This window comes from Lissotriton vulgaris, chromosome 2_1, assembly GCF_964263255.1.
Source record: "Lissotriton vulgaris chromosome 2_1, aLisVul1.2, whole genome shotgun sequence".
Lineage (NCBI taxonomy): Eukaryota > Metazoa > Chordata > Amphibia > Caudata > Salamandridae > Lissotriton > Lissotriton vulgaris.
Window position 1 is genome coordinate 1,842,764,163 of NC_141687.1, and position 18,783 is coordinate 1,842,782,945.

An 18,783-nucleotide genomic window follows, 5' to 3' on the forward strand; every position below is an offset into this window, starting at 1 on the left:
TGAGAATTAATGATGAGATGTTTGACCTTACATACATCAATAAAAGGCACATTTTAAATAGCATACCATTGCAAATAATGTTTTGTTATATAATTTTTGGCAAGGTAATACAGCAATATCACAGTCATTTGCCTCAACTGTGTTGTCTACTCTGCCTGAGGATTTAAGATCCCAAGCCTTCAGTGGAAGCAGCACTTCTGTTGACAAGGACTATCTTGAAGACCAGTCTGACCTATCAGGTGCTCTTTACCTCCATAAAGACACAAGAACATCTGGAATAGTATTTTCCACTTTACCACATAAGCCCCTTGTGCCCACTGTAGCGTACCCTGTCCTGGCTCCTCCTGTGACAACCCTTGTTTTTGGCATACTGTTGTCTTGGACCCTGTGCAGTGCTCCGCAGACTCTTATCTAGGTGTGGCTATACAAATATCATATACATACATACAAACACATTCATAACATCTGCTGTGCAGCCAGGACACACTACACCTGTGGCCACCACATCAAGATCATAGGGTGGTTTGAAAAAGGCAGGGTACGACCTCCTGTGGGCAGGGAGGCTCGTGGTGCAGTCACTTACATGGACACCATGAGTAGAGTCCCTCTGGGAGCAGCTATGTGGCAGGCAGATCAGTTGGGTCAGATTATTGAACTTTTAAGGGTCCAGCATGATATCCTAGGAGTGTAAACCTTCCATTCAGGCGTGATACAGGATGGATTCCAAACAATGGCTGCAGCAATGTCTGATTTTACTGCCCATTTTGGGGTTCCACCTGCTGCCAGTCCTGCCCTCGAAGCATCTCCAGATGACAGCTCCAGGAAGAAACACTAGTGCCCATACAGGCACTTGTCACCACTCCCACTGTTCTCACTCAGGCTGGTTTCAGTGGCCCTTAGGAGTGTCGCTCCATCGGTTAAGGACAACATCAAAGAACTTGCCACCAAGAGATGCAAAAAGTGATGTCTTAATATCAGTGTTTAGACTATTATCCGTGTTTACCTCAGGGTCACGCACTTTCCTTCCACTCACTGACTGTAGCCTGAAAAAGGACTCTAAACAGCAGTAAGTTAATCATAATGTTCTCACCCAACATCCAAATGACTTATTTTTTCTTTTAAACAAATATTATTTGTCAAATAGCACATATAAAGCAGATCTCTGTACCCCAGAAGCTTCTGCAGTAGGAACATTCACCATTTTGAGTTTGACTATTTTCATGAATATACAGGAAAAAATTAAAAGCAATACAAATGAAATATTAACAAACTGGCTATAACCCCACTAACCCACCCCCATCGCACTGACGTCCACTCCAGAGCAGCAAAGCAAAAGCAGAAGCTTTGTTTATACAAACATGATTTGTCATAACCCAAGAAGCACATTTCTGCGTCACACAGGTAGAAAATTAAACCGGGTCAAGGTGCCTGGCCAACGGAGCAGGCTCTAACTCCAGGCCACGATAGTCCGCCCAGCGCTTCCAAATTTTAAAGTGTTTCTGTGGGCACCCCCTAGCCGCAAAGATAGGGGTCTCCAAGCCTGTACAAAAGTCTAGGCCGTTCTTCCATGCAGATACGGAGGGTGCTGCCGATGCTTTCCAGGCCCTGGCAATATCTCTTTTAGCTAGGGTAAATGCCAGAAGCATAAGATGGCGTTTGCATAGATTGCCCCCAATTCAGTACATAACATGCAGGAGCACCAGTTTCGGCGAACAGGGAAGGTCCTAGCCCAACACTTCAGAGAGGCAGGCCATTACCCCCCTCCAGAATCGCACCAAAGCGGAGCAGTGTCAAACAGTATGTAACAGAGTACCCTCCTCGTGCTTACATCTGAGACACACAGGTGAAGCCACCAGACCTGCCCTCCACAGCCTAACCCTGGTATAGTATACACAATGGAGGTACTCTAACTGGATAAGGTCTAGGCTCATGGTAATGGCCACCCACTGCTGGGATGGGTGGCCATCAAATACACAAGAAGGGATTAGTTTCTGACAACTGCATAAACATGACAACTTTGTTTCCACAAGAATAAATGTATCTTCAGAGTCGTGGAAACAATAGATAGATATTTTACTCAGTCAATAGTGCATGCTTCGTTTCATCAGAGGTGCAGAGAAAATAGAGAGACAGGCGTTTTCAATAAAAGGATTTATTGAACAGTCTTCTTTCTCATGTAAGTAAAGTGAACTGCTACAATTGTAATGCAGGTTGCAAAGTATAATGCATACAGCGAGAATATAATTATAAAATAATACTGTAAAAGCATTGTAAGGTTTCTAAACCATATAAAAGTACATACATAAATAATGAAGTCTAAAAGTACACAACTGGTGCTTCTAAAATATGCCTACCCCAATGTACCTAACCTAAGTCTTAGTACTAGGGAAGAATTAAGTGTTGTGTAGCATAGGTTTAGTTTCTTTGCCAAGAATCTTATCCAAGCTTTCTCTAATCAGCTCCATACCTTAGTTTAGAATGAAGGAGGTCTGGTATCTCTGTCTTGGAACTCGATTTCCCAATACCCCGCGAGAGGAGCTTGGAAACACTGGAGCTGGATTCTCAGCAAGAGAAAGGACAGTTTCTCGATCAGTGTGTCAGCTGGAGGGTCGGCATCCTTCGGCACTCGCTGTAGCGAGCTGCGTCGGGCAAGTAGATAGTCAAACTGCTCCAAACCACCGCCTCTTGCTTGAGCATGGAAAGGCATATTTATACCTTGAAGGTGCCTAGATTGACGTAAAGTCGGGCATAATAATGTCAGTAAAGATGAGAATGGTAGTTCTTTGTTAACTTCATGAGTTCTTGGACAAATCAATATTCAAGCAAGGGGAGGGCCCTGACTGCTTAAGCCGATTTTCCAAGAAATCGTTGTGACTTTTTGGTATGGGTGGAAGAAGCCATGCCTGTATTTGGACTGCATGGGCTATGTCTAAATATGGGTATGATTTCTATGCCTATATTAGGGCAATGTGGATTGTACCTATATAAGGGCATGAATCGGGAAATTTCGCTCGGATTCTAAAACGCCATACAACACCTACTCCACTTTATTATGTTCGACATTAGTAAATTGTAAGCACATAAAACATATCTAAAGCATGATGTCTTAAAACCCCACCCAAAATACATAAAAATGCATTCAAAATGGTTGTACACGAAAAGAGCATTTGTGCTGTACGCATTTTAAAAGCAGGGTTTTCAATCAAAGCATATAGTATGATATTTTAAATGCTACCTGAATGAATCAGGAAAAATACATTTGTGAAATGGCTCTTAAATACAGAAAAAAAGTGAAGATCATTCTATGACAGAATATATAAATTGTTTAGGTCGAGGACAAGGTCAAATATTGTTTCTTTGAAGTTTTCACAGAAATCTTGTTCTCTATGAATAGTTCTAATTTAAGCAGAGTTCTAAAGTTAGAACGTTTGTTTTGAAAAGTGAAGGTCGAATACAGAGTCCCATAGAACGCTGTGTGCTAATTTCAAAAGTCAGACTCATTGCTTGGAGAAAACATCAAATCTTCTAAGCTGGTAAAGAATTTGTCTACCATAGTAGGTGAAAGTTGGACTACTTCGTTAAGTAAGTCGATTGCACAAAAATGTGAAGCATCGCCGTCAGCGTTAGCCGCATAAGCAATGTTCCAAGGAGATGGAACCTGTGTGCCTGTCGATCCACGTATCTCACCGTCAGCAGTTTGTGTCTGTGAGACCTCAATGAGTGTTGTCATCAGGATTGGTAGCCTCTAGGGACAACACAATGCATGGGCCGTTACCAAACCAAGCAAAGTATCAACATCCGTTGGCAGGACTGATGGGAGTATCAGACAGATGCCCAACAAGCATTCTTCTCCACATAGCAGGCATCGTAGAACAGGTAAGATGCAATCTTGCCAGATTGGTCAGAATTATAGAAACCACTTGGTATTCAGATCTCTTAAACGAGCCAAGGCCAAAATCATGCGTTCATGACACTTCATTGCCAGGAGAGTGTTCTCTAAGGTAATCTGGGTGTCGCTGGTGACTGGACTTGCCATATCGGAGTAGAAGGAACAAGAGTAGTATTCCTGCTACGAGTCCCAAAATGAGAGGCGGGCCGCTGAACGCAGAGTGCACGAAGTTTGGAAATATGCAGAGGACTGCTACAAATGGTGCTAACAGTCCTGAAAAAACTGTCTTAAATACATGTACAATACCACTGGTATCAGACATATTTAAGATACGACCTAACATTTCTGCAAAATGTATAGGGCAGTTTGTCGATAAAAGGGCATGTATCTTTGCAGAAGACCTTGCAACTTGCAGTTCGTATGCCTCTTTGGAAGAGGTCAGTGGCACAGTTTTTGTAAAAGAATGGCTTTCATTCTGCTTAAAGTATCAATTCGTATAGAAGAGATGTTCAGTGAAGGCCAGAACGGTGACTCCCCGTCTGTCTTGGTTTTAGGAAACAATACTTGCATACAGCAAGTGACCCTGGCAGACACAGTTACAAGATAGGCTATTCCTGGCAACATTCCACAGCAGCTGTGATCATTCAACATAATAAAGCTTTCATTAGAAAGCTGCCTAAAAATTGAATCTATCACTGTAGCTGAAGAACCTTGCAGGTGGCAGGATAAGTTGGTCGAAGAACCATCACAGGCCCCGAGTAAGTTAATACCCTGACATAAAAGTGTACCGCTCAGTGCGCTTTTGCAGTTTGTATCACTAAGAAATACTTCTTTTCCCCCACTCCAACATATGTGTGAATATGGTAACTCCCAGGTTGACTTGATGTATTCTTTACCCAACCTTTCATATACGCCAGCTGGTATATGTTCCAAACAATATTGAAAATGGAAAATTGTGACAGGCAGAGTGATTGTCCCATGTATTAGCCATTCTGTTGCAGGTTTTTCCGAAATAGTTAATGGTAATCTTTCCAGTTTTTTAATGCTCAGCACTGTATAGTCTGCTCCTCTTTGTTGCAAAGTGATTTATTTATCTGTAAGATTAAATACAGAAAACAATGACGTGGTGTTGATTAGACGCCATGGCACATATCCAAAACGAAGATTTTGTAACGTCCAGCCTAAAAGCATTATAGAACGCAATTGTGACTGTCCATGCTGTAGCATGAGCAAGTCCTGTTCCATTATGTCTATGGCAGAGGATACTATGCTGTCCAAAGAAAAAATTCTGGATGACAGAGTCGTTAACCCATTGTCAACCAGAGAGAGAGATTTCTCTAAATTAATATGATCAATTTCTTGTATTCTTTCTGCAGTCTTTGCTTGTGTCGCTTTCCAAGCTTCATTATAAATGGCATATATACCGGCGTTTATAAAATGTTTATGACGCGGTTTAGCAGGTCCTTGTAAGAAGTCCCTTAAATCAACACCATCTTTAAGCGAAGATAAGTGTTGTTTTACCTCTGTTAGTGTGGATTTTTGTAGCCAATCAAGGCACAGTTTTCCTACACTGTAAGTTGTTACTATCCCTGGATGTTGTCTCTGGACATATCTTGCATCTGGCCAAATGAATGTAAACCCTTGTGTCTTATTCAGGAATCTACCTTGACAGTTGTTTGTGTCTGTGGGCCAGAATAACCAATTCTTCCAATCAGGATCAATTCTGTTTTTAAGTAAAATTGTTTTTACGTCAACCACCCCTCTGTAGTGTTTTTACTATCAGGTGAAGGTGTAGGAATGGACGGTTTGTTCAGATCTTTTATCTTAGCTAGGCCAAGACAGGATGTTGGACAGTGTTGTTCAAAAAATATTTTTGTTCAGGGATAATGCAGGCTCGAAATAAAGCTTCGGACACATACTGCTTCTGCCCACTGAATGAGTTTAACAAATCTGAGTGACTGCTTTGAACACCACAGTGTAAACGCTGGTGCTTTAGACATTCCATGAGAGTCGCGAGAGTCAAGGAGGAGGAGGAGTCACGAGAGTCGAGGAGCGGAGCAGAGGTGCAGCGCTAGCGCGAGCTCGAACGGGGCGCAGGGAGCAAGTGAGAACATCTCTCCCGCTGCCCGCCACTACCCAGCCGCAATTGTAAACCGCATCATTGTCATCAACGCTGCAAGCGAGGGAAAGGGAAAGGCTTGCGCGGCGGAGAACGGCAGCCGGTAAACGAGTCAGAGTCGGAACCAGAGCTCCAGCACGCAAAACGGAGCCGCTGCAGCTGCCATTGAAGCCGGTGAAGCGTGCACCCAACTTCCCTATAACGAGCTTCTAACCCCGGTTCCAGGAGACGACCGGCTGAAGGACACAGGTTGTCGGCTCGTTGTTTGTCCCGGGCCGTCCCATCTGGGGAAGTCGCGAAAGCCGCTGGAAGCCTGCTGTAGCCTCGAGAAGCCGCGGAGAGCTGGATAACAGAAGCATTCCTCCTGCCGCCTGGACCCCCCCCCCCCTCTTGTTGTCACCCGCTCCGCCGCGAGAGGAACTTGGAGGAGGAGTGGAGGAGCAGTGGAGACAAGGTGAGGGAGCTGGAAATGCCGGTGAGCAAGGGGGGCAGCAAAAAATAACCCTTGAATAGCACTGCAGTGTGAACAGAGCCGCTCCTGCAGAGGAGCTGGCTGAGGGGCAGAGGGCTAACGAAAGCAGGTGGAGCAGATGTTAATGGAGGTCACAGCTCACAACAGAGCGGTCTGTAACCACTGAGGAGGACTGTGAGCAGTGAGTTAGGCACGAAAATTCAGTGTCCCGTGAGTACCTCAGCCCCCACCAAGGGAGCCAGTGGGGAGAAGTAGGGTAGCAAGAAAAGCTAAGCAAGTCAAAGCAGCAGAGGAGTTTAGGTGCTCAGCCTCCAAAAGTTCTGCTGAGAAGGCATTGCTGAGAAAGGGGCCACTATAGTGTGATAAACTCTATTGGCAAGTATTAGGCACCAGGAACGCCCATCCCTCAAGCCCCATTAGATCGGCCACTTGCTAAATATCAGCCACATTGCTGGCGGCTGCTATTGAGGCTTTTTTTTTCTTTTTTTTCCCAACTTTAAACTCCATCGCCCCTCCATACTGACACGGTCCATTGCGAAATCCAACAGCTTGCCGTGATAGGCTGACAGGCGGGAATCTGGAAGAGTAGACAGGCTGGGAGGTAAGCCTGGGTGTTTGGGTCCGCCGTGAATGTCAGTCTGACAGAAAATTAGTCGGCTGAACCAATACTTACATCGGCAGGAGGTTTCTAACATAACACGCAAAATTTCAAAGTCACCCAATTGGTAGAAAATCATTTCGAACCACAGACTCAGGACCATGAGGTCAGGAAAAATGCGACAAGCACCGACATATAAACACAAGAAAAGAGTGGATAAAAAAGATCAAATAAAACAAGTAAGCAAAAACAAAATAAAGGAGCAAGTTAGCCTGATTCCAGTGCCCTCCCCAGAACTTTTCAAGTTCGGGGAGAAAAATCTAAGGCACAAATTTCATTTCCTAAAAGATCAAATGGCGGCAATCTACGTGAAAACAGAAGAAGAACAAAGTTTACAAAGCCCTCTAAAACTCATAAACATGACCACACTGAGTAAGGGGGAACCAAAAATTCAGGCACAGTGTGAAAAGCAGCCACAACACAATCAAAGTAAAGATCTGGAAGGCATCATGGGTACACTGCCACGAGAAAAATTAACGATAAAAAACTGGTTGATAAAAACAACAGCACAGATACACGCTCCCACCAGCCAACTAATGTCCACACCGGACAAGACTTATAATGAAGAAAATGGAAAAACTCAAAATTTAAAAAATGACCAAAGTCAAACTGCATCTCAAGGGAATACAGAAAAGATAGCCTGGTCAAGATCATTCTCAATTTTTGAAGAAGAGGAACTCTTGAAGATGCTAGAAGTAAACACACAAAATACAGAGGAAATAGGGGGAACTATGCAAGTGGTAAAAAAAGACTCAGACCGGGCAAAAATAACAGAAGAGGTAGATACACGGGAAATCACCTCAACCCCCAAAAAATCAAAATCCAGTCCTAGTCAATGGAAGGAATACAAGACAGAGAAAAGCTGCCTACCACAGGGAAACGCTAAAAAACACTCACCCATAACAATTTCCTCCGTCAGTGGTTTTGAGTCCATAATAAAGGCCCAGATGCAACCAATAAACACACAAATGGTTCCCTGGAGTGAATCTCTTCTAAAGAGTTTACAGCAAGCAATAGATGTCCTGAATTTCCAATCGGATAAAATGGACGTTCAGGTTGACTTGATGAATCTAATCGCTACGCATATAGCTGGAATAAATACTAAGCTGGACACAATCTCAGAACATATTACAAAAGAAACAATAAAGGAAACTCAAACAAAGACTAAAACAATGGAACCAAACTGTGTCTGCGGGAAGATAATAGATAAACTGGCCTCCTTACCAACAATTTTGTCAGAAATTCTACACGTGACACGTACAATAAGACCATTTGGAGAAGCCTCCCACCAAGAATTGAGGAGCGAAGTCGTAACGATCGGAAAGCAAAATGGAAAAAGCTCAATTATTGAGAAAGAAATGGTCATAACTCTAGATGAAGAAAGTGAAACAAACGAAAGAGGACAAGGAGAAAGCTGCGCACAAGCGTCATCTGCCATGTTCAAAACCCAAACCAAAAGACAACGTAAACGAGCTCGGAAAGCAAGGAAGAATATTGCCAAATCCAAACATGAAAGTCTAAATTATCCTATATTCACTCAAAGGAGGAATAAGAGTCAAATTGACCAGAAAGAAAAAATTGATTCTACAGAATTAAAAAACCATGAGGTAAACACAGAAGAAATATCTGAGTCACTGAAAAATTCAAGGCATACAATGACAAAGGAAATCACTCAACAGAACTCAAAAAATGAAGTTAGCACAGAAACAAAACCAACGTATAAAACAAAAAGAATAATGGACGAGTCAGCAAAAACACAAGGAGGATTAGGAAACAAACGCCAAATACCTCAGGAAAAAGTGCAAATACAAGAAGACCCACGGGATACTAAGAAGCAAGAACTTTTCAAATTAACCGTGGGGGAACACGAAGGAAAACAATTTAATCAAGTCAAAAAAGAAATTAGTCACGAAGTCCAAACAGAACAACCGTTGAGGATGAACTCCCAATTAACAATCACGGTTGGAAAAAAAGGAGGTATACATAATGTCCCCCTTGAAGAATCACAAATGGATTTAGAGAGGCCGACCACGACCTATAGATCAGTCCAATCATCAGCAATGCACCGCAAAGAAGTGGCGATAACATTAAGGGCAAGCCCTTTTGAAGTATTCACTGATGAACACCTAGGGCAAGAGACGCCCTTAGTTCAAAGAGAGGACAGAAGTAATCTCACTCAGAATCAGAACCCCCAAATAGTTGACAAAGAGACAGGATGCAAACTACTATTCAGGCCGGATTACCTAACAAAAGGAAAAATGGACACGCTGAACCGGGGGAATATACTGAGGCTTTTCAGAGAGATCCCAAAATTAAGGGAAATAACTTCAAATGACCTCATAGCAGTAGAGTTCGTTCAAAGGAATAAGGATACAGAATGTGAAATGAGCAGCACAACTTGGGCATCAAAGGAGATAACGGATCTCATCTTTTCCACACGAACAGACTTTGCAGCATGGGGTATAACACTAGTTTACCCAACGCCAATAAAGTATCCATACCCTCTACTAAACAGGGTGGCCCCCCTAGTAACAAACAGAAAAGGAAAAACGTCCTCTATCTTAAGAGGAGCGAGAAATGAGACAATCATCCAACAAATAAGGAGGGAACCCGTGCCTGACAAAACAACAATAAGGCAACTTAATCATCAAGTGGAGGATGACCAGGATTGGTCTTGGATTCCACAAGCATTGAATTCTTATCGCTCCTGATGGACTCAGTTTACGCCACATAGAGCATGAACGAAATATTGATGAATGCAAGAAAACTGAAAGAAAAATAAGTATCTGCTCTTGGAACGTACATGGTTTTAAAAACATGGAACAAGATCAAGAGACAATTGCCTTTCTGGGAACATTCGATTTAATATTCTTGCAAGAAACATGGAACGTTACCCCTAGACAAATTATAGGATACGAAGAACACCATGTGATGGCTGAAAAAACTGCAAAATATGGACATCCAAGGGGGGGTTTGTCTACATATATAACTAACAACTATACCTGGAAGTCCGAGATAATGGATTCAGGGGAAAATTGGATACAAATCATAAAGTTAGAACATAATCAACTCAATAAAGAAGGCTGGTGGAAGCTATTGATTCTAAACGTTTACATCCACCCGGAGAAGTCTACAAAAATCAAAAAACTGTTAGAATTAATAAACTTAATAAAAACATTACAAATAACTCACCAATCCTACAGGATGCTGATTACAGGTGATTTCAACAGTAACCTGACCAGAGTCAAGAATAATAAAAGTAATATCCAAAAAATAAGAAATGAACTAGATTCTTTGGGACTTCTGACGATGAATGGAAACATAAAGGGTGACCAACCAGCAACAACCACCTACACATGCGGAAATAAAAAATCCACAATAGACTTCACTCTAATTAGCAACGAGCTCTCACAACAGGTCAATCATTTTTGTATCATACCTCGTCCAGAAAGCGACCACTTTCCGCAAGAAACAATACTGAGTTTAAACATCCAACATAAAGCGAGTATCGTATCGCTAGCTATAATCCCGGAAGTTAACAAGCTCAGGAAACTCAAATGGAGAGGCAACATAACAAATGAAATAATGGACCTTGTGTACACATTAGCAGAAACCACAGCGGCCTTGGAACCCCACAATCTCGCAAATAATTGGGAGAACCTACACACACATTTGCTAGAAAGATTCCCCGCAAAAGCAGTAGTAAATCCTACATATGACAGCTATAAACAGCCATGGTACACCTCAAATCTAAGAGACAAAAAAAGGGATATCGCAAGAAAATTAAGACAAAAGGCAGCGATAAATAGGCAGGGGAAAGACATAGTGAACAACGGGATACAGAAACTGCGAAAAGAATACGAAGATGCATGTGGAAAGGCAAAAAGGCTACACATAGAGAAAATATGGGTAGACCTGCTAAGGACAAGCAAATTACCAAATAGCAGTGAATTCTGGAGCTTGATTAACAATCTATCAAAAGGAATTGGGGCGCAGCAAAACATAGGAATAAGTGAAACATCATGGTTACAATACATAGACACCCTATACAATACCCACACACCGAACATCTGGTGTACAGAAGTAAGAAATGATCTAACTAAGGGAACAGCTCCGGGAAAGATAGAAACTACGCACGTAATAGACAAATGGGAAAAAGAAACAACTTTGCTGATAAAAAAACTAAAAGCGGAAGGAGCAGCAGGCCCCAACGGGCTTCCAAATGCCATATTTAAACAAGATCCTGACTTTTGGGCAAATTACCTTACCCCACTTTTCAATCAACTATTCAGTGATAAAAAGATACCAGGATCCTGGTATGGCAACATCTTCCACCCTATTTACAAAAATGGGAGTAGAATGGAACCCGGGAACTTCAGGCTGATAGCACTCATTGATGTAGAGGCAAAACTCTTCTCATCATGTTTATTACGGCATCTTCAGGAATGGATAAATAAAAACAAAATAGTCCCGAAGTTCCAAACAGGTTTTAGGGAAGGTATGGGATGCACTACAAATCTTCCCGTTTTGGCGCTGTTAACAGAAAGAGCTGTAAAAAAGAAGGTAGGATTACTGGCATGCTATATCGATCTAAAATCAGCGTTTGATAGAGTACCAAGAGATCGGTTATGGAAAAAGTTGGAAGCTTGGGGACTCCCACAGAAGCTTACTGATATAATAAAGGCCTTATACAGTGGAACATGGGCTAAAGTAAAATTGGGAGATGGAAGAATAATATCATCACAAATACACATAAGAAATGGCCTAAAACAAGGCTGTGTACTCTCCCCAAGTCTCTTTAACGTATACTTAGCCGATTTAAATAGCCACCTTCAACAGGTAAATAGTCATCCACCAAAACTGGGAAACGAATCCATTCAGTTTCTACAATATGCAGATGACATTGTGGTCTTAAGTCACACACCGATTGGCCTGCAGCGGGTCATAAATAAATTAATAGAGTACTTCGACCTAGTAGGTTTGGAACTTAACGATAAAAAAACAAAGGTCGTGAGATTAGCGGGCCCAAGCCGAGGATCTTTTAAATGGTATGCAAAGAATATTCAAATCGAGGAGATACCCACATATAAATATTTGGGCATTAAACTGCGCAGAAATATGTCCATGGTGGACCAAAATCGTGATATCACGGCCAAAGCACAATCACTTATTTTTGCTTATAAATTGCTCCAAAAGAAACTACAATGCCCCTCATATGGACACATTTTAAAAGTAATGGCAGCCCAAGTGTTACCTACCTTGTCTTATGGGTTAGAAATATGGCACGGAAATGAAATCGACATATTAAATAAATTACAGATAAGAGTATACAAATCTGTGTTTAATCTTTTCAAAGGAGCATCCCCAGCACAAATACGCCTGGAATTCGGCTTACAAAACCAAGTCTACCAGCGGAAAGCTATCTTTGCAAAATGGTGCTGGAAACTTAGAGCATCGGAAATAGGTACACTAAACAACCTATGTTGGCTAGAGATCAAGAAACAATACAAGGAAAAAGAACCAAACACCTGGGGTACCTATTTGCGAATTGCCCTCGAAGAACTAAACATCGAGGAAGTTTGGAATAGTCAGACGGAACGAGCATCATTCAACAAAATTTGTAAATTAAATGCAAAGTCACTATCCCTGGTAGAGGACAAAAGAATCTTGGCTAATCGCCGACATGCCTGGACAGTAATTAACTCCTATAAAAGACTAAAACCACAATTTTACCTAGAAGCTCATTTCCGGCTATCGCTAAAAAAGAAATTCATGGCATATAGACTTGGCGATCATTGCTCAATGGACCTAATCCCAACCTGGAAAGCAAAAAAGCAAGAAAAGACATGCCGCCTCTGTGGGTACCACACAGAAAGTCTGTATCATCTATTGTGCACTTGCGAGACCCTAAAAACCGAAAGAAGAACTATGCTGAAATCAGTTCTAAACGTCTTAGGAATTCGCACCTGTAGACAGGCGGTCACAAGTTGGTTGGGTGCATCTTCGAACATTCTAATATGCCGTGGAGTAAAATTTATGACTCTTGTAGAGACATTACTATCAAAAATTGAAACGGATCAAATTTTGAATCTAGAAAGCGATCGTGTTTTAGGAACTGTAAAGTTTTGATGATTTATGTAATTTTATCTTGTTTTTATAATTATGGTTATTTTACATGTATACTTTAAGGTTGTGAAAAACCAAATAAAGTCAAATTTGAATCACAATAAAGCTTCTAATCCCTGCACCTGCCAGTCTTTTGTGCCCCAAACAGGTTTTGTGTCAATGTTGTCTCTCCAAAAGTCAAAACCTAATATGGACAGCTGGGCACAAAAGGCCGCAGAAACTAAATTTTCTCAGTATTAGTCAACATACTTTTTATTCCTGTCTTATTAATATTTTTAAAGTAAAACGTTTCTGGATTTGAGACATTAAAACCTGAGAAGTATGGAAATTTTTCATAGAATTTTTTGGAGCTACCCTTAGGTGGCGTTGAACAATGTTCCCATTGATTCAAAGTATAAATATTTCTAGGGTTTACAGATTTGTGCAAAAAAGGATGACCGTAGTGATTATAACAGTACATTTGTTCATAATCTGAAGAACCTTCTAAGTATTCATGTTTTGTAAATTTTGCAGACATCTCTAAGTCTGACATTATATTATTAATAGTCTCAAAGTCCCAATCATCAGAAAATATGCTGGGTGAAACAAAGTCACTCAAGGAAATCTTGAATTGTTGTGGAATCTTCAACAGCTCTGCGGGGCCATGGATGTCATAATCAGTTCTGTCCCAAGCTATACCACCAGGTATAGGAAGGGCTGTAATGTACACTGATGTCAAGTCTCTTTGTTCACGATGAGATGATTTGTGTGGCTTGAGGAGTAAGTTGATGCTCTTACTTGCTGTGTCCATTTTACTATATCTTCTACTTATCAGCATTCCCAAACTTAATACAAGAATTAGCCAAAGTAGGAGAAAAAGTACGCCTAGCACAATCCAAAGTTCAACCCATGGTGAAATCAGATAAGTTTTTTCAAGTTGATGAAAAAGTTCTGTTGCTCGTTTTTTTAAAGTTTCATTTGCTGGCATCGTTTCAGGCTCACTGGGATCTTCGGAAAACGAAAAAGCGAAAGCTTGGCAACCTTCTTTCGTGAAAAGGTGGAGAACATCTTCCTCCCCCTAGACAGGCTAGTGAAGACTTCCTCATCGAGTGAGACCCCTGATCCCGTTAGACCCGAGACCACGCTTCAATATTTCCAGCCCATCACGGAAAAGGAAGTGAGGAGTCACCTTTTAAAAATCAAATCAGGCTCCCCTCATGATCCCTGCCCCACGGCAATAACCAAACTGGCACCAGATGCAATTGCCAGGGGTCTCACCCCCCTCCTCAATCAGATGCTGGAGAAAGGGGAATATCCCTCAAGGTGGAAGCAAGCCTCCATCCTACCCCTGCTCAAAAAACCCAACTTAGACATCACTGAGATGAACAATTATCGCCCGATTGCTAGAATCCCCCTCCCTGCCAAAATAATAGAAGGTAACCTGAACGCACAACTTAGCGCCTTTCTAAAATCAGCGGATGTACTTGATTACTCCCAACATGGCTTTCGGGAGGAGCACAGCACGGAATCCGCCCTGATTAAATCTATGGAAGACATCAGGCAGGTGATGGATGCAGGGGGCAGAGCAGCCCTGATCCTATTGGACCTCTCTGCGGCCTTCGACACGGTCCACCACAAGCTATTGGTGGACCGGTTGAGGGCCTGTGGAATTCAGGGAAAGGCTCTAAAAATCCTACAAGCCTTCCTATTTGATAGAACCCAGACAGTGGCACTGGGCAGTTACGAATCACACTCCTTTGTACTTCCTTGTGGAGTCCCCCAGGGGTCTTCGTTGAGCCCAACCCTTTTTAATGTGTATGTGTCCACCCTCGCCCCGGTGATCCGATCGTTCGGCTTTCAACTCACGGCATATGCCGACGACACACAGATTGTGGTGTCCCTCCTTCCCGGCAATACGGAAAACACCGCTGACAGATTCAGAAACTGCATGCTCGAAGTAGGCCGCTGGATGGCACAAAGCTGCCTTAAGCTAAACTCCTCGAAGACTGAGGTTCTGCTCTTTGGTGCCAGAGACAACTTCTGGTCCCCGAGATGGTGGCCAGACGAAATGGGACCTCTCCCAGTGCCGGTTGACAAAGTGAAAAATCTCGGTATACTGGTGGATACCACCTTGACCTTCAAATCCCAGGTGAGCGCTCTCTCTTCCTCTCTCCACTTCACACTCAAAACCATCAGAAAAATTCTTCCGTATCTGGAGAAGAAATACAGGAAAACGATTGTCACTGGTCTAGTGCTCTCACGCCTAGACTATTGCAACAGCCTGATGCTAAACGCCCAGCAGAGCGTACTCAATAAACTCCAACTTCTGCAAAATGCAGCCGCCCCCCTAATCACTGACACGCCCAAATTTGCCTCGGTATCTCAGGATCTGGTGACGTTACATTGGCTACCCATCCGTAAAAGAATCACTTTCAAGGCAGGATGCATGGTCTTCAAAGCCCTTCACGATACGGGCTCTAGGCACTTGAAATCACTTTTCTGCTGGCATAAACCAGCAAGAACCCTGAGGTCAGGACAACTGGCCCTGGTTACGGTCCCCAGAACTAAAAGAGCTCGCTGGGGAGGCAGGAGCTTTTCTCTTGGGGCGGCAGAGGCCTGGAATAAACTCCCACTTGCGCTCAGACAAACTCAGGATCTGATGGCCTTCAGAAGAGGACTCAAAACATGGCTCTTCACTCAGTAAGCACGCTCCATCACACCAGTCTATCCTTCTAGCGCCAGGACACCTCCGGGTAACAGAGCGCTCTACAAATATGTAAAATAAATAAATAAATAAATATCAAAGTTAATGAAATAGCCAGAGACAGTTCTGTCAATGATAGGTATTGCATCCGGATTACTGGAAATCGCTGGAGCTACTGGATCCCTTGTCATATTAGTATAGTCAGATGCTATATCATTGTGGACAGGTGTTTCTTGACGAACTGTTATTTGGGTCTCAAGAGGCATAAGTTCCATGGCTTTATTGCTTAGTCCTTCTTTTCGCACTGCAGATTCTTCAAAGGTGATGAGTCTCTCCGTTTGAACCTCTTGGATAGTAGCCAGATTTGGTCGTCTGCTACATCTTTGGAGTCTACTTGGCCTACTACTTATGATTGGCCACATGGTGTGGTTTTACCCGGTTGATGGATACGAACCTGTTCTCCTTTCTTCCAGCAAGGGGCGGCAGTAACACTGTTCTTGATCCCCGTATTGCTAGCACAGGTACTGGTTGTCTGTAAGAAGGCCCAAATTCCTTCTTATCACGATCTTTTCTCTGACTAGATCCCCAATATGTGGAATCCAGGCAGGCCCTGCTGGGACGGGTGGTTCCCCTTCAGTGATCTTTGGCCTTTGCAATGTGTTGCTTTGACTTCTCCTTGTTTCATTTAAGTCCTGCAAAAAAGCCAAATGGTCTTTGATATCAAAAGGTTTTTGTTCCACCACTGAAGTGTGACGATCAAGGTCCTGGACAATCATTCTAGTACCAAAAAGGATTTCATATGGAGTGATTCCACCCAGAGAACTTCTTGGCAGAATTTTTAAACTACGTTGGACACTTATTAGATGTTTTACCCACCCGTCACCCGAGCCTAATACCCTAGCTGTTATAGATTGCTTTATGTCCCGTATTTTTCTCTCCACTACAGAATTTCCCTCAGGATGGAATGGACTAGAATACCGCAATGCAACACCCAGATTGGCCATGGCCTCCTTGTAAGCTTTTGAGCTAAACGCAGGACCCTGGAAAGAATATAGCGTGCCGACTGCGTATGTGCCGATAAAGACTCGCAAATCTTTTATAACAGTTCGGGGATCAGCCGAGCACTGAGGCCACATCCAAATGAATCTTGAGCATGAATCCACTGTGACCATGATATATTTATAGTTACCATCCCTCTGTAAGGGACCGCAGTGATCCAGGTAAACGCAAGCCAATGGTTTATCTGAAATTAACAGGGGCGTCTGCGCCGGGCATTTCACTGTAGAGACTTTAATCTTTTGGCAGATTTCACATTCCAAAACATAGTTTCTGGTCTGTTTTCTCATGCGCGACCACCAGTATCTTTGTTTTAATAATGACACTGTGGCGGAAACACCTGCATGTACGGAGGCAAGCCCTTCATGTGCTTCTAACATTAGTCCTAATCTATGTTCCATGTTTGGAATTACTCTATCCCTCACTCCAGGGATTCGAGCAAAAGGAACATTATTTGCATCAGTTATATACGAGTATTTGAGTGGAAAGCCTTTCGGTAATGTTTTACCACTGTCTTTGCTAGTGGCATTGACAGCTAGCATTATTTCGCCGTCTATTTTAGTTTTCAAACGAGTGATTGCAGCTACGGAAGCCATCTGAACAGCTGCCTTCGTGGCTTCATCAGCCAATAAATTACCTGCAACTTGAACGCCATCACGTTGATGACTCAGTGTATGGATCACGTGAGTCTTTTGTAGTTCTTTCTGTTATTGAACTACTGGTTCCCAAAGCCACTTATGCTTGATTGTGCCACCTTTTGCACCTTTGAAACCGTTTTGAATCCAGTTCTACAAGTATTCATTGTAAGATTGAACACAGTAATAGGAATCGCACACTATGAGTGTAGGGAATTCGCAATCAGTATTTTCAAGCGCCATCTTGAATGCTTGTAGTTCAGCTCGCTGAGCTGTACAATCTCCGAGAGATTGCGTTTTTGTCACCATAGGCCGGAATTTACCATCGCGCCAGCGACCTTTACCAATCGCACTATAAGCTTGTTTACCCCCAATTGCGGGCTGTGCTGATCCGTCTCTATAAATTATACATTCGTACTGTTCTAGAGGCAGAATCTCAGTGGGCAGAGGACATTCTTGTTCGTACTGTAGAAATGTTTTAGTTTTCAAATAAGGGTCAAAAACGTATTCAATGTCTGTTGCAGCAAGATAATTAACCCATTGTATCCATCTTGGATGTAAAGCCTTTGCATTCAGAATGCTTGCTTTTGTCACTGCCTCTAAGGCAGGTACAGGAGTAACGACCATAATGAGTTTTCCCTGTGCAAGGGCTCTCACTTTTGCTACTGCAGTTTGAACCGCTGTCAGAGTTTTTTCTGTAGAAGTACATTTAATTTCAGCTTATGTGTACAAGTGTGATTTATAAGCAATTGGTACTTTCTCCCCTTCATTGAAGGTTAAGTACCTGAATCCGCATCTTCCTGGGATGATTCGTATTACAAGATTGCGTACGTTTACGCGTGTCTGTAAATGTGTTGTTGCTAACATGTCTGTTTGCACTGAACGCAAAATTTCTGTATTTTTTTAGTCCAATTAGTCGTTTTGAAACCAGGTCTGATTAATTCGTAGAGAGGTTTAACCGTTTCTGCGTAATTTAGAATGTATGTTCGTCCGAAATTTAGGAAACCTAGAATTGACTTTAAGTTTTTCCGCGTTTTTGGGGGTTGGAGCACTGCACACTTTCTAAAAAGTTGTCTGCCAGGCTTTTGCCTTCACTTGATAACTCGTATCCTAGAAAAAGGACGTTGAGGTGGGCATTTCTTGAA